Source organism: Vigna umbellata, chromosome 2, assembly GCF_029865625.1.
Source record: "Vigna umbellata cultivar VRB3 chromosome 2, Vumbellata_1.0, whole genome shotgun sequence".
Taxonomy (NCBI): Eukaryota; Viridiplantae; Streptophyta; class Magnoliopsida; order Fabales; family Fabaceae; genus Vigna; species Vigna umbellata.
In genome coordinates this window covers 47,456,307-47,470,623 of record NC_142166.1, presented here as the reverse complement: position 1 = coordinate 47,470,623, position 14,317 = coordinate 47,456,307, and the positions used below count along the sequence as shown (strand labels likewise).

The 14,317-nt window shown below is 34.3% G+C and overlaps 1 long non-coding RNA gene across 1 annotated transcript; it reads left to right on the top strand.

The window, feature by feature from the left end:
* Positions 1 to 7,857: 7,857 nt before the first annotated feature.
* Positions 7,858 to 13,446, top strand: LOC148204142 (uncharacterized). The gene is made up of 2 exons (XR_015784421.1): positions 7,858 to 11,002; positions 11,633 to 13,446. It is a non-coding gene; the product is annotated as an uncharacterized LOC148204142 (long non-coding RNA).
* The last annotated feature ends 871 nt before the right edge of the window (positions 13,447 to 14,317 follow it).

Here is a 14,317-nt window from a genome sequence, read left to right as displayed (position 1 = left end):
GCTTGAACTTAGTGCAGTTTTTATCCATTTAACGGATAAAATTTTATTTATATAATTTTTACAATTTTAGAATTCAACTAGTACTAAACAAAAATTCATATATATATATATATATATATACACGAGGTAATCATTTAAACCTGTTGAATTATTATAAAGTTTGGTTTATGAAAATGAATGACTTTACATTCGGACTGGATTTCATTCCAAAAAGAGAATCAGAGCAGTGAAAAAATGTTTCCCTTTATAGATAATTTCTTCTATCAGAGAGAGTGTAAATATCTTTTTTTCATCTTCCACAATCTAAAACACTTTTTAAAAACACAACCATAACAGGGTTTTAATTGTACGATAACTGATCTTAATAATAATACTAAACAAACTTGAAATTGAAACGAACAATAAATATCCTCAATAATTCCTATATTTCTATTTTACTTATTTTTCGAATATGGAACTAATTACCAATACTCCTTTTTAAAAGAATGAAAAATATATTTTAGAATGATCTCAAATAATATATTGAAACGACATTACAAAAGAATATATTTCTACGTTTATGAGAAATTGAAAGGACCAATATTCTCTCCAATCTATCTATAATAAACGACAAAGAATGGACAAAGAATGTAAAGATGTTGGAATATAATATAATGCTTTCGCGAGCGAATTTCGTAATAATTTCGTAACACACTTTTATATTCATTTAACATATATTATACTAATAAAATAATCATAAAAATATAAATTTTTGTATTATTTTAAAAAAAAAATAAAGTAAAAAATAAATAAAAATACTATCAAATAAATACAAATTCAAAAAATTTAAGTGTCAGAATAATGATAATCAAATCAAGGTATAAACTCCACCATCTTTCTTTAGAAATAATAGCCCTTTTTAATATTTTTTTAAATTCTGACTTTTAAATTATTTTTCCAACAAATGCCCTTTGATAATTTAATACGTGTATTGTAAAGACATATATACACGGATGAGAGAAATATATACGTTTTTTTTTTCGTTTCAAATTCATATTACTATGATAGCTGTTGTGACCCATTTTTTATACTATATTAAATAAAAATGAGAGAATTTATGAGTGAGAAAGTGGGTAAGGATTTGTTAATCAGTCTGAACGTTAATCAAAATTTAACTAATGGTGTTGAAAATTTTAATCTACCAATTTGTTTTAGTGTAGCTCGTCTATCCTGCCAAATTAATGGACTAAAGGCGGGAGCAAACCTAATACGTTTTTTAAATTAAAAATTAAAATATAAAAGAATTTAGAAGATTAATTTTGTGATATAAAATAAACTTATTATTGTATTGCCAACTATTTCATAAAATTTTAGTAAAAATCTAAACTTTTACAATTAAATGACAAATATTACAATATAATGAAAACAAAACAGATATCAAAACCTACTAGACTGTCTACAAAAAATAATGGTATAAGTACTCGTGTGATCATCCACATCGACTTAGTACTTAATACTTTTCATCTCGAAAATTAAATAATTTTATGAATACTCGTGCGATCATCCGCATCAGCCTAGTACTTTATATCATCACTCTAAATAATTAAATAATGGTACAAGTGCTCATGCATTTCTTGAAGAAGGAGTTGCCTCGAGGACTTTTAAAAATGGTATATCAAAGAAAAAGAAAATCCTCGACTATTCCTCTATAACGAAAGAATGCAGCTTCATCTATGGAGAAGTGGGAGCAAAGCAGTGACAAAGAGAAAACTGGTAAGAGAAAAAAAAAACTCAAGTTTTATTTTTGTAATGGATGTTTCTTCTTCGGTTATGTGTTATGTATGAAAGGTAGAAGGGAAACCCTAAATACAGGGTTCAAGGGAAAAAGGGGAAAAACAAAAACTTTAAAACCCTACCAACATTAAACGATTACTGCATTTAGGCAGTAATCTAACCGATTCTAACAACTTCAAAAAAGACCTGCAACGTTTTGAACAGTGAGCCTGTTACCAACCACAAGAACGTTGGCTAGAGAGAAACACGTTTTGCGCTCTGCATTAACATTTCTGCAAATCATTTGGCTCGGTTTTTTGCCCTAGCAGTAGTAGAGAATCAACAAAATTTGCAAATTTGTAAAAGCTGACACATAGTACAGGTATCAGGACAACATTTTGAAATTGAAGGACACCTTCTATATGCACAGAGACGAGAAAAAGAAAAAAAAAAATCAACGAGAGTCGTGTGCAACCAGCAAAGAAAAGACGCACAACGAAGAAAAAAAAAGCAAGTGGTAAGGTAACCAACAAAGAAATGCAACAAAGAAAAGAAGATACATTTGAGACGTTTCTATATAAATAAGGACATTAAAAATAATTAAATTTTTATTTTATTTCATAAGATATCTGCAGGCCCTCTCGAAGATTATTCATTATGGAAAATATTTTCCTGAGGTCAAATTTAGAGAATCTCCTAAAATCTACGACCCTTTAATTCGTGCCAAGGTATATATAATGTTTTCATTCTTAACAATTGTAGTGACCATAGCCATTGAAAAGAGAGTTTCTTGATCGAACAAAGAAGAGAAGGTGAGGGAAAAGAGAAAATTTGATTTTTCCCCAATTTCAGGCTTAACGAAAGCTTGAGGCTAACCTAAGATTGAACCATAGAAGACCAAGGAAGTGCACTCTGAACCAGAACAAACACGAGCTAAGTCATTGCCTAAAAAAAGAATCCTGGATTTGGAGATATGCCTGAAACAAAAAAGCAGTGGCGGCGTGTTTTAAATGGTTTCATAGAGAAGTGGGATGTCCAACAGAGGGAAAGCTCCAAGAGATACATCATCATCCCAACAAAATGAATTCACCATTGGCAGCATAGATTAGGCGTGATGGAGACATTTACCAAACATTTCCACTAATTATTCTCTCCAATGAAAGTTGCCGACACTTTCGTTTTTCTCCCAATTTAAGGAGATCAAGGGACCTCACAGCATCCATCATCTTCATCCCATTCTTCGTCTCCACCCCTCGGCTTTCACTCCCGATTCCTCACCTCTAACAGATCACCCATTCACCTCAGACCTTCATCTCCAACACCCGTGATCATCATCATCACCTCGTGACCACAGCCCATCAACTTCATACCTTTCCTTTTCATATTCATCTCCAACACCTTATACCACTTGCTAGTCACAATTGATCTTGTACATGTGAATAGATATTTCTTCCATATAATTAGAAGATATTCTGCAAGACCTGCTTGAAAGAAATTTGATGCAAGTATGCCGTGGGGGTACGGATGAGGAAGTGTTTGCACAAACTAGTGGAGAATCTGATGTAACTCTACCGAAACCATTGGTAATTCGTTTCACTAGGACCACCCATGCACCGGTAACTGAAGGAAAACCGTCTTTTGTTATCCGTGTGCCATCCCCTTTCCTTACAAAAATGAGAAAGTTGTCCCTTGGAGATATGGAGTCGTCATCTGTCGCAACCGGAATCGCGACAGGACGACGACCCGAAAAAAGGAACGAGCGAATTTTGAAAAAAAAAAAGATTTGGAGTCGCCACCATAGTTTATTTTGGAAAACTACGGAAAAACCATAAAATGATAAAACATGGTCTACGAAAATGAGATTCTAAGTTCGGGAGTCGATTACGTGTAAGGAAGGTATTAACACCCTACAATGCCTGCCCTAAGGCAGTACCTTTAACTAAATACGCGAATATGATATGGTTTTCAAAAATGTTTAAAACTCTAAAGAAACAAAATATATTTTTTTAGTTTGTTGTGCACGACAAGGATTGACCTTGCTCCTACGTATTCTCATTAAAATGAGAAATCAGGGTTACGTAGTTATTTTGAAACTGCTTAAAAATTTGTTTGGAAATTGTTTGAAAGATTTGTTTAATTGATTATGGATAAATTTGGATTTTTGGGAAAATAAACCTGACAAGGGCTAGCCTTGCTCCTACGTATCTCCACTTTTGATGGAGAATCAAGGATCACGTAGTTCTGGCTGAAAGATTGTTTGTTCAAAATGGGTGTTTATAGTTTTTGAAGATTTTATATTTTTTTGGTATTTTTTATAAAATAAACAAAAAAGGTTTTTAGCACAAGGACGATGCGAGCGATCACACGTGCTTAACCTTTAAAATATTTTTGGTATTTTTTTTTTAGAAAAAGAGAAAAGATGTTTAGCACAAGGACGATGCGAGCGATCACACGTGTGCTTAACCTTTAAAACATTTTTGGTATTTTTTATAAAAAGAGAAAAGGTGTTTAGCACAAGGACCTCGTTCTCCCACCCAATATCGCAGAAGAAAACTTAAATTCGACCATTGCCAAACAGAAGGCCGTTAGACAAACTAAAATCTGAATTTGACCATTGTCTTGCAGAGGGTCAATATCGCAGAACAACAACCTGGATTTGACCATTGCCATGCAGAAGGTCAATATTGCAGAAGGAAACTTAAATTCGACCATTGCCAAGCAGAGAGACGTTAGAAAAAACTAAAATCTGGACTTGACCATTGCCTTGCAGAGGGCCAAGATACCAACGAAAGAAAATGAAATGTTTGATTGTTTTGAATTTTGAGATGTTGAAATTTTTTGATTTTTTTTTTTGTTTTTTTTGAAGGAAGAAGATTTGATAAACATTCATGAAAACAAATTCAAAGTTTATGAAAATATGTACATGATGTTGACTTGTGATTTTTTGTCCAATATGGAAGATTATGAAACTGACACTTTTTTTTTACCGAGTCAATTTGTTTTCTTTGAAATCATCAAATTTATGAAGATTTAGACCTTCATTTTCTTTTTTACAATGGATGTCAAATTCTAAAGTCAAATGTTCAAAATGAAGCTTGTGTGCTAGACATTTTCTGATGAAATACTAGTGTATACATGCTTGATATCAGAAGCTGGTTAAAATGGTAAGAAAGATTTTTCGAAGGGTTTAGAGGAGACTGAGATGGCTTTTTGGGCACATCATTCGTCATACAATCATCAATGAAGATATAATATGTGAATGTCAATGTGAAATATGATATACCCAAAGGTTACCCTAGTTTGGTGTTTGAGAAAAGGAATGTGAGGGAATAAGTTATGAATCAGGGAGTGAGAATATCAAAAATTGTCCCAATAGATTTATGAAATTCAGGACGAACCAAGATCATGCGAGGCCCAACAAGGGATGCCCTAGTCTTGGTATGAGCTTTGACTATACAGATGAAAAAATTGTGAGATTAACAAAGTTGCCCAATGTTTGAATGGGATATGGATTTGTTCAAAAATTTGTGATGGATCTGGAAATGATTGACTTTGTCGGAACCGGAATCGCGACGGGACGACGACCGAAAAAATAAAACGCGGGGTTTTGAAAAAGAGGTTTGGAGTCGCTACCATAGTTTATTCTGGAAAACTACGGAAAAACCATAAAATGATAAGGCATGGTTTGCGAAACTAAGATTCTTGGTTCGGGAGTCGGTTACGTGTAGGGAAGGTATTAGCACCCTACAACGCCTGCCCTAAGGCAGTACCTTTAACTAAATACGCGAATATGATGTGGTTTTCAAAATGTTTAACTTTCCCCTAAAATAAAATTCTAAAGAAACAAAATGTATTTTTTAATTTTTTTTGGGCCCGACAAGGATTGACCTTGCTCCTACGTATTCTCATTAAGAATGAGAAATCAGGGTTCCGTAGTTCTTTTTTGAAACTGTTTGAGAAATTTGTTTGAAAAATTGATTATGAATAAATTTAGATTTTTGGGAAAGTGAACCTGACAAGGTCTAGCCTTGCTCCTATGTATCTCCACTTTTGATGGAGAATCAAGGATCACGTAGTTCTGGCTAGGAAGATTGTTTGTTGTTTAAAAGTGTTGATGTTTTTGGTTTTTTGAAGATTTTATATTTTTTGGTATTTTTTACAAAATAAACACAAAATGTTTTCAGCACAAGGACGATGCGTGCGATCACACATGTGCTTAATATTTTTGGTATTTTTATAAACAGAAAAGGGTTTTAGCACAAGGACGATGCGTGCGATCACACATGTGCTTGACCTTTAAAATATTTTTTTTTGGTTTTTGTTATTATTTTTATGAAAGAAAAAGAAAAGGTTTCTAGCACAAGGACGATGCGTGCGATCACACATGTGCTTAACCCTTTAAAACATATTTTTGTAATTTGTAATTTTTTCTTTTTTTGTCTTTCATTTTTTAATTTTTTTTTTATGAATAAATTCGACAAAATATAAGATACAATATACAAGAGTGGGGTTATCATACAAATGATTATATACAGTAAAAAAAAACTAATAATCAAACAAATAATAAAAATAGAGAAATAAAAGCTAAAAATAAAACGAGAGAAAACAAACCGACAAGAATAGGAGTGCAAAGGCGAAAATCAGAGGTGTTGAGTGAAATTGAGGCTCCTTTGTTTGGGCCCAATACTTTTTGCTTGTCACGGGTGAAAGGATGAAATTGGAGGTGCATCCTGAAATGTGTGAGCCCAATTCTTTTTTTTCTTTTTTTTTTGCTGTTTAAGGGTTTGGATGGTAGGTTGGGAAAACAGGGGTGCGTGAAGGAGAAAGGGTTTTCATTAGTTTTTTTTTTTTTTTTTTTTATCTCTTGTTGTTTTTTTTTATTTTGAAAGTTGGATCCGGAACAGGCCCAAGGCCTTTTGTTCTTCAAATGGAGACCCTTAGGGGTTCCTCCCATTCTTCCCATCACACCAAGAGAAGCCAAAGGTGTTCAAACGGCCACCGCGGGGAGGGGCTTCTATCCAGACCAAGCAATGCCGGCGACGCCAAATGCCATCAGGACGGCCGCTGGTACCTCCCCTTCCAGTCTCGGCGTCGGCATCGGAGAAGAAACAGTGGTCGTTGAGAAAGTTGATAGGCGAGGAAGCCTCTGATGGTATTGGAGGGGGTATTTTTCGAAGAGTATAGCGCAGCGGAATTAAAACTCAGAGAGCGGAAAGCGTATTCGATCACAATTAAACTTAATTTGGTCCTTTTAGTAAAAATAATTTTCATTCAGAAAATTAATCAAACAGTTGATATACGTAAAATAATATGAGTGTAGAGAATAGAAAGATCAACACAAAATTTTTATCCTGGTTCGAATCAAAAGATTCTACGTCCAGTCGTTAATCACTATAAATAGTGATTAACCTTTTTCACTAAAAAAATGGTTTAACAGATTACAAGATAATGAACAGGAATAAAATGAAAAGAACCACTCTACCAACTTGAAGAGAAGTGCTCCAGCAATCGACCAACGATTCATAAGCTTCTCCTTTCACAAGACCAGGCAGAGCACCTTGCTAACTTGAAGAGAGTCTGCTCCGACTATTGACACACACGATACGCGAGCCTCTCCTTTCACAAGACCAAGCAAGGGAACGATGAACAAAAAGCTCTCTAAGAACGTTCCTCTGACACACAGTGTTCTAAGCTTTCTCAGTTCAAAAACGTTGTTTTCTAATTTCTCCAAAACAAAATATATAGCCAAGTACACTGAGTGCCAAAGGTCAGCTCCCAACTGCCATGAATAATCGATTATTGTAAGTGATAATCGATTATTCAAGTCCGTTATAGGTTTTCAAAAATGTGATAATCGATTATATGAAGTGATAATCGATTATTCAAGTATGACTTGTGATAATCGATTATTGCTTAATCATAATCGATTATTGTAGTTAAAAATGCAAGTTTACAAGGTTTACAAGAATTTCCTACTACATTTAATTTCTACAAATTGCTTTTAACTAATTCTAATATCTTCTGCAACTAAAACTTCTTGTAGCATCATCAAAACAAATTTCTTCAAGATTTACCAATACTCCTTATTGGTAACAGCCTCGATGGAGTGTACGGACTCGAAGAAGGGCGCGACGAGAGGGGCGTTCGTGACGGCTGGCGAGGGGTTGGCGGAGTGGATGTCACGGCCGCAGGCAGGGCAAAGCGCGACGGCGTCAGCCTTGCAGGTGACGTGCGCGGGAGCCTGCTCACATACTTCGCAGGGCGCAATGCGTGTGTGGTGCGAGGTGAGTTGGTTGGCGGCGTGGACCTTGGAATCACAGGCACCGCAGAGGAAGGTAGCGTCGGGGCGGCAGTACAGGCTAGTGGTGGAGTTGATTACTTTGACTGTTGTGGAGATACAGCGAAAAGAGCCATAGCTCTGGTGGCCTTGATTTAAGCATTAGGGAACTATCCTTGTGAATGCATATATTTGGTCTTAGAAATTTAGTCATCCAATCTTTGATGAGGCACAAAAGGGAGATTTTTTGTTTGTCATTCTTTCTTAAGTGTCATATTTCTTTTGATAAAAAAAATATAAAACAAAAAAAAAGTAAAAAAAATATGGAAAAGAATAAATGAATTTTGAATTCATAATTCTCGAAATCATTCTAAAAAAAAACAACAAAAAATTTTTACACTTTTTTAATTTTTGGGGCAACACCTTTCTCGCTTGTGTATGGGATGGAAGCGGTATTTCCATTTGCGCTTCAATTAGAGGAAGCAGAGTGAGTTTAAGCCCGATTAAATTAACTTGATTTCACTAAAAAAAAAAGAAAAAAAAGTGGGGTTAACGGCAGTAAGCCAGGGGCAATTGTAATAAAAACGAATCGTAAGAATGAATCAAAATTGTAAATATTTTGGGGCAATATAAATCATCTAATACATCATATTTTGTCATACAAATAAAATGCGAACTGTTGTTCCTTCAAAAAAAAATTTTTGATAAAATATTTTTGTTTTTCTTTCATTTGAAAATTAATTTTTCCCGCAGGTATATATATATATATATATATATAAAAAATAAAAAAAAATAAAAAAATTAACTCATAAAAAATTTGAAATCATTTTTTTGAATAATTTTTGGGTTCATTAGACCCAATTGATGTGCATTTTTTTTTATTCCAGTTTTCACTAAAAAATAATCAAATAAAAATCATAAATAAAAAAAAAAGGGGATCATCGAAATTCATATTGTTCAAAATTATTTTTCGAGTTCATTGGTCCTCTCTTCCCATTTTCTTTGTTGTTTCAAATAATTCACTGAAAATTTTATCAGGTTTATGACGTTCGCTTCGGATCTCATTTTTATTCGAAGGTAATTTTTCTTATTTTCTTTGTAAATAAATTATTTTCTTTTGAACCCATTTTTCCATTATTTCGTACAAATATTTGATTGAAAATTTTAGAACGAATGAATCAAAGAAAAAACATAAAGATACACTGAAACAGTCTTAACATTATGATAATTAATTAAAGAAAAAAAAAGAAAAATATTATTACAATTTTTGCAGTCTCCTGGAGGAGACCGTTCATCAACAGAAAATACATAAAAAGAGAAAAAAAATCATAACAAAAAAAAAACTAATGAAGATAAGGATGTGCAGAGGTCGATCAATAATGATCGTTAAATATTACAGTCCTTATTCAAATTCTGGCCACACTCGGCCGACAAAAACATAAAAAAAAGTTATAAAATGTATATATATATATATAACTTTAAAATGGAAAGTGGTTACTGGGTGGCGATCTTAAGGTAAGCTCCGTCGAGGGAGCTCTGGTACGGAATGCAGGAGGCATAGGTGGAGGGATTTGTCGTTCATCTCTTTCGTCGTCGATGATGATCGGAATGGGGAACAGATCCAGCAGCCTCGGTGCCCTCATAACTACCCAGTCATATTCTTTCAACAAAATTTTGTATGTCAATAATAGAAGAGGAAGAGAAAAATTCAATAAAAATAGAGATATGATCAGAGTTCTTACCATACATGTATCGCGGCAGCAAAGAAAAGATAGTGCCAGTGAGGTCTATCTCAGCTTGCATGCGCCTGACCCGATTGCCATGGTTGTTGAACCAGCATTGCACGTTATATTCGTCGGCTTCTCCGAAAGTCCTTAGTCGAGACGCGATCTCGAAGACTTGGACTCTGCGACCCCATAATTGTATATGTTGGTCATCATCTTAATCTGATCATCAGTAGGACGCCACCGCTGACAGGTGGATCTCTCTATTTCCATTTCCTTTTTTTGGATCTCATTCATCCTTCCTCTCGAAGTATTCTAAAACATAAAATTAAAAAAAATAAAAAGTAAAATAAAAAGAACAAAAACAAAACAAAAAGCATAACAAAAATCTTTTTTATTAGATTCTTAGTTCAGTGTTTTCTTTATTTGTTTTTGTTTCCTTTTAGGTTTATTTTGTCCAGTCAGTCTTTGATGTTTCAGTGTCTTTGTCCAGTTTGTGATCTGTTTCATGGTCCTCGCAAAGGTTCCTAAACGGATCTATGTCCATATTGTCCATGTCCAGTTCATACAAATAAAATTCTCTTTTTAAGTTTTCTGTTTTTATGGGATACGTGGCGTTGTTCTACCCGATTGTCTCTGCCATACCTTCAAACGAAGGGAGATTAACGTCTGGTTTCCAGCCTTTATACCCCTTAGTTTAAGACAGCGTGTTCTTGTTTTTTTTCAAAAAGTTAAGAAAGAAAAATTAGAAAGCAGGAAAGAAAGAGCGAAGAAAGAAAGAAAAATCGGACAGCATAACGAGAAACAAGAAAAGCATAAAGGGAAGAGGGAAAGAAAAACATGAAAGCGTAAAAGGAAGAGGGAAAGAAGAACAGAAAGCTTAAAAGGGAGAAAGGAAAAAGAAAGCATGAAAGAAAGAAGAAAAGGAAAGACGGTAGAAGGCTTACTCGAAGAAGGGTTTGCCGAGGCTCTTCGCTGATCTTAGACGCTTCAGAAGGCACGTTGATAGAGCTTCCTCACGAAATCCAGACGCTCCTTCGTGAGAACGTCGATCTCGTCGTTTTTGTTGGGGGCGCTATTGGAGATGGTTTGTCGGATTTCGCCTCCCTCAGCAATAGCGCCCCCAACAAAAACGACGAGATCGACGTTCTCCTAGAGGAGCGTCTGGATTTCGCGAGGAAGCTCTGTCCGCGTGCCTTCTGAAGCGTCTAAGATCAGCGAGGAGCCTCGGCAAGCCCTTCTTCTCCGGGTAAGCCTTCTACCGTCTTTCCTTTTCTTCTTTCTTTCATGCTTTCTTTTTCCTTTCTCCCTTTTATGCTTTCTGTTCTTCTTTCCCTCTTCCTTTTACGCTTTCATGTTTTTCTTTCCCTCTTCCCTTTATGCTTTTCTTGTTTCTCGTTATGCTGTCCGATTTTTCTTTCTTTCTTCGCTCTTTCTTTACTGCTTTCTAATTTTTCTTTCTTAACTTTTTGAAAAAAAACAAGAACACGCTGTCTTAAACTAAGGGGTATAAAGGCTGGAAACCAGACGTTAATCTCCCTTCGTTTGAAGGTATGGCAGAGACAATCGGGTAGAACAACGCCACGTATCCCATAAAAACAGAAAACTTAAAAAGAGAATTTTATTTGTATGAACTGGACATGGACAATATGGACATAGATCCGTTTAGGAACCTTTGCGAGGACCATGAAACAGATCACAAACTGGACAAAGACACTGAAACATCAAAGATTGACTGGACAAAATAAACCTAAAAGGAAAAAAAACAAATAAAGAAAACACTGAACTAAGAATATAATAAATTTTTTTTTGTTATGCTTTTTGTTTTGTTTTTGTTCTTTTTATTTTACTTTTTATTTTTTTTAATTTTATGTTTTAGAATACTTCGAGAGGAAGGATGAATGAGATCCAAAAAAAGGAAATGGAAATAGAGAGATCCACCTGTCAGCGGTGGCGTCCTACTGATGATCAGATTAAGATGATGTCCAACATATACAATTATGGGGTCACACACCCAAGCAGAGCCCAAGTCTTCGAGATCGCGTCTCGACTAAGGACTTTTGGAGAAGCCGGCGAATATAACGTGCAATGCTGGTTCAACAACCATGGCAATCGGGTCAGGCGCATGCAAGCGGAGATAAACCCCACTGACACTATCTTTTCTTTGCTGCCGCGATACATGTATGGTAAGAACTCTGATCATATCTCTATTTTTATTGAATTTTTCTCTTCCTCTTCTATTATTGACATACAAAATTTTGTTGAAAGAATATGACTGGGTAGTTATGAGGGCACCGAGGCTGCTGGATCTGTTCCCCATTCCGATCATCATCGACGACGAAAGAGATGAACGACAAATCCCTCCACCTATGCCTCCTGCATTCCGTACCAGAGTTCCCTCAACGGAGCTTACCTTAAGATCGCCACCCAGTAACCACTTTCCATTTTAAAGTTATATATATATATATACATATATATACATATATATACATATATAAACATATATATATATATATACATATATATATATATATATATATATATATATATATATACACATATATATTTTATAATTTTTTTTTATGTTTTTGTTGGCCGAGTGTGGTCAGAATTTGAATAAGGACTGTAATATTTAACGATCATTATTGATCGACCTCTGTACATCCTTATCTTCATCAGTATTTTTTTTTCTCTTTTTATGTATTTTCTGTTGATGAATGGTCTCCTCCAGGAGACTGCAAAAATTGTAATAATATTTTTTTTTCTTTAATTAATTATCATAATGTTAAGACTGTTTCAGTATATCTTTATTTTTTTTCTTTGATTCATTCGTTCTAAAATTTTCAATCAAATATTTGTATGAAATAATGAAAAAATGCATTCAAAAGAAAATAATTTATTTACAAAGAAAATAAGGGAAATTTACTTCGAATAAAAATGAGATCCGAAGCGAACGTCATAAACCTGTTAAAATTTTCAATGAATTATTTGAAACAACAAAGAAAATGGGAAGAGAACCAATGAACTCGAAAAATAATTTTGAACAATATGAATTTCGATGATCCCCTTTTTTTTTTTAAATTTTTTTTTATTTACGGTTTTTATTTGATTATTTTTTAGTGAAAATCGGACTAAAAAAAATGCACATCAATTGGGTCTAATGAACCCAAAAATTATTCTAAAAAATGATTTCAAATTTTTTATGAGTTAATTTTTTTATTTTTTTTGTGTGTATATATATCTGCGGGAAAAATCAATTTTCATTTGAAAGAAAAACAAAACTATTTTATCAAATTTTTTTTTGAAGGAACAATAATTCGCATTTTATTTGTATGACAAAAAATGATGTATTAAATGATTTATATTGCCTCAAAATATTTACAATTTTGATTCATTCTTACGATTCGTTTTTATTACAATTGCCCATGACATACTGCCGTTAATCCCACTTTTTTTTCTTTTTTTTTAATGAAATCAAGTTAATTTAATCGGGCTTAAACCCACTCCGCTTCCTCTAATTGAAACCCAAATGGAAATACGGCTTCCATCCCATACACAAGCGAGAGAGGTGTTGCCCCAAAAATTAAAAAAGTGTAAAAAATTTTTGTTATTTTTTTTAGAATGATTTCAAGAATTATGAATTGAAAATTCATTTATTCTTTTCCATATTTTTTTTACTTTTTTTTTGTTTTATATTTTTTTTTATCAAAAGAAATAAGACACTTAAGAAAGAATGACAAACAAAAAATCTCCCTTTTGTGCCTCATCAAAGGTTGGATGACTAAAGTTCTAAGGCCAAATATATGCATTCACAAGGATAGTTCCCTAATGCTTAAATCAAGGCCACCAGAGCTATGGCTCTTTTCGCTGTATCTCCACAACAGTCAAAGTAATCAACTAGATGTGGAGACACAAACGAAGAGAACAGACACTAGCTGGGGTTCTCACGATAGCCAAACAGGAAGTATGTCCCAAATGACACCGCTACACAACCCCTCTATTTCTAAGTTGCGCTCAGACCCGGGTATAGGGCCTCACTCATGATATGCATGAAGTGTGTGTGTGAAGGGAGAAAGCAATTGTACATCATAAACCTTCACCTGCAAAACAATCAGAAGATTCCCAGACAGATATAACATGTTTTCTATCCTAGGGTTCAACATAATCAAACAATCACACACGCAATTATGCCAAATATCAGACAAAGATAAAGAAAAAGGGAAACAAAATACAAAGAAAAATCACATTGAATTCGCACATCTAATTAAGTGGCTGGACTCTCTGCCTCCCCAGCGAAGTCACCATTTGTCGCAACCGGAATCGCGACGGAACGACGATCCGAAAAAATAAAACGCGGGGTTTTGAAAAAGAGGTTTGGAGTCGCCACCATAGTTTATTCTGGAAAACTACGGAAAAATCATAAAATGATAAGGCATGGTTTGCGAAACTGAGATTCTTGGTTCGGAAGTCGGTTACGTGTAGGGAATGTATTAGCACCCTACAACGCCTGCCCTAAGGCAGTACCTTTAACTAAATACGCGAATATGATGTGATTTTCAAAATG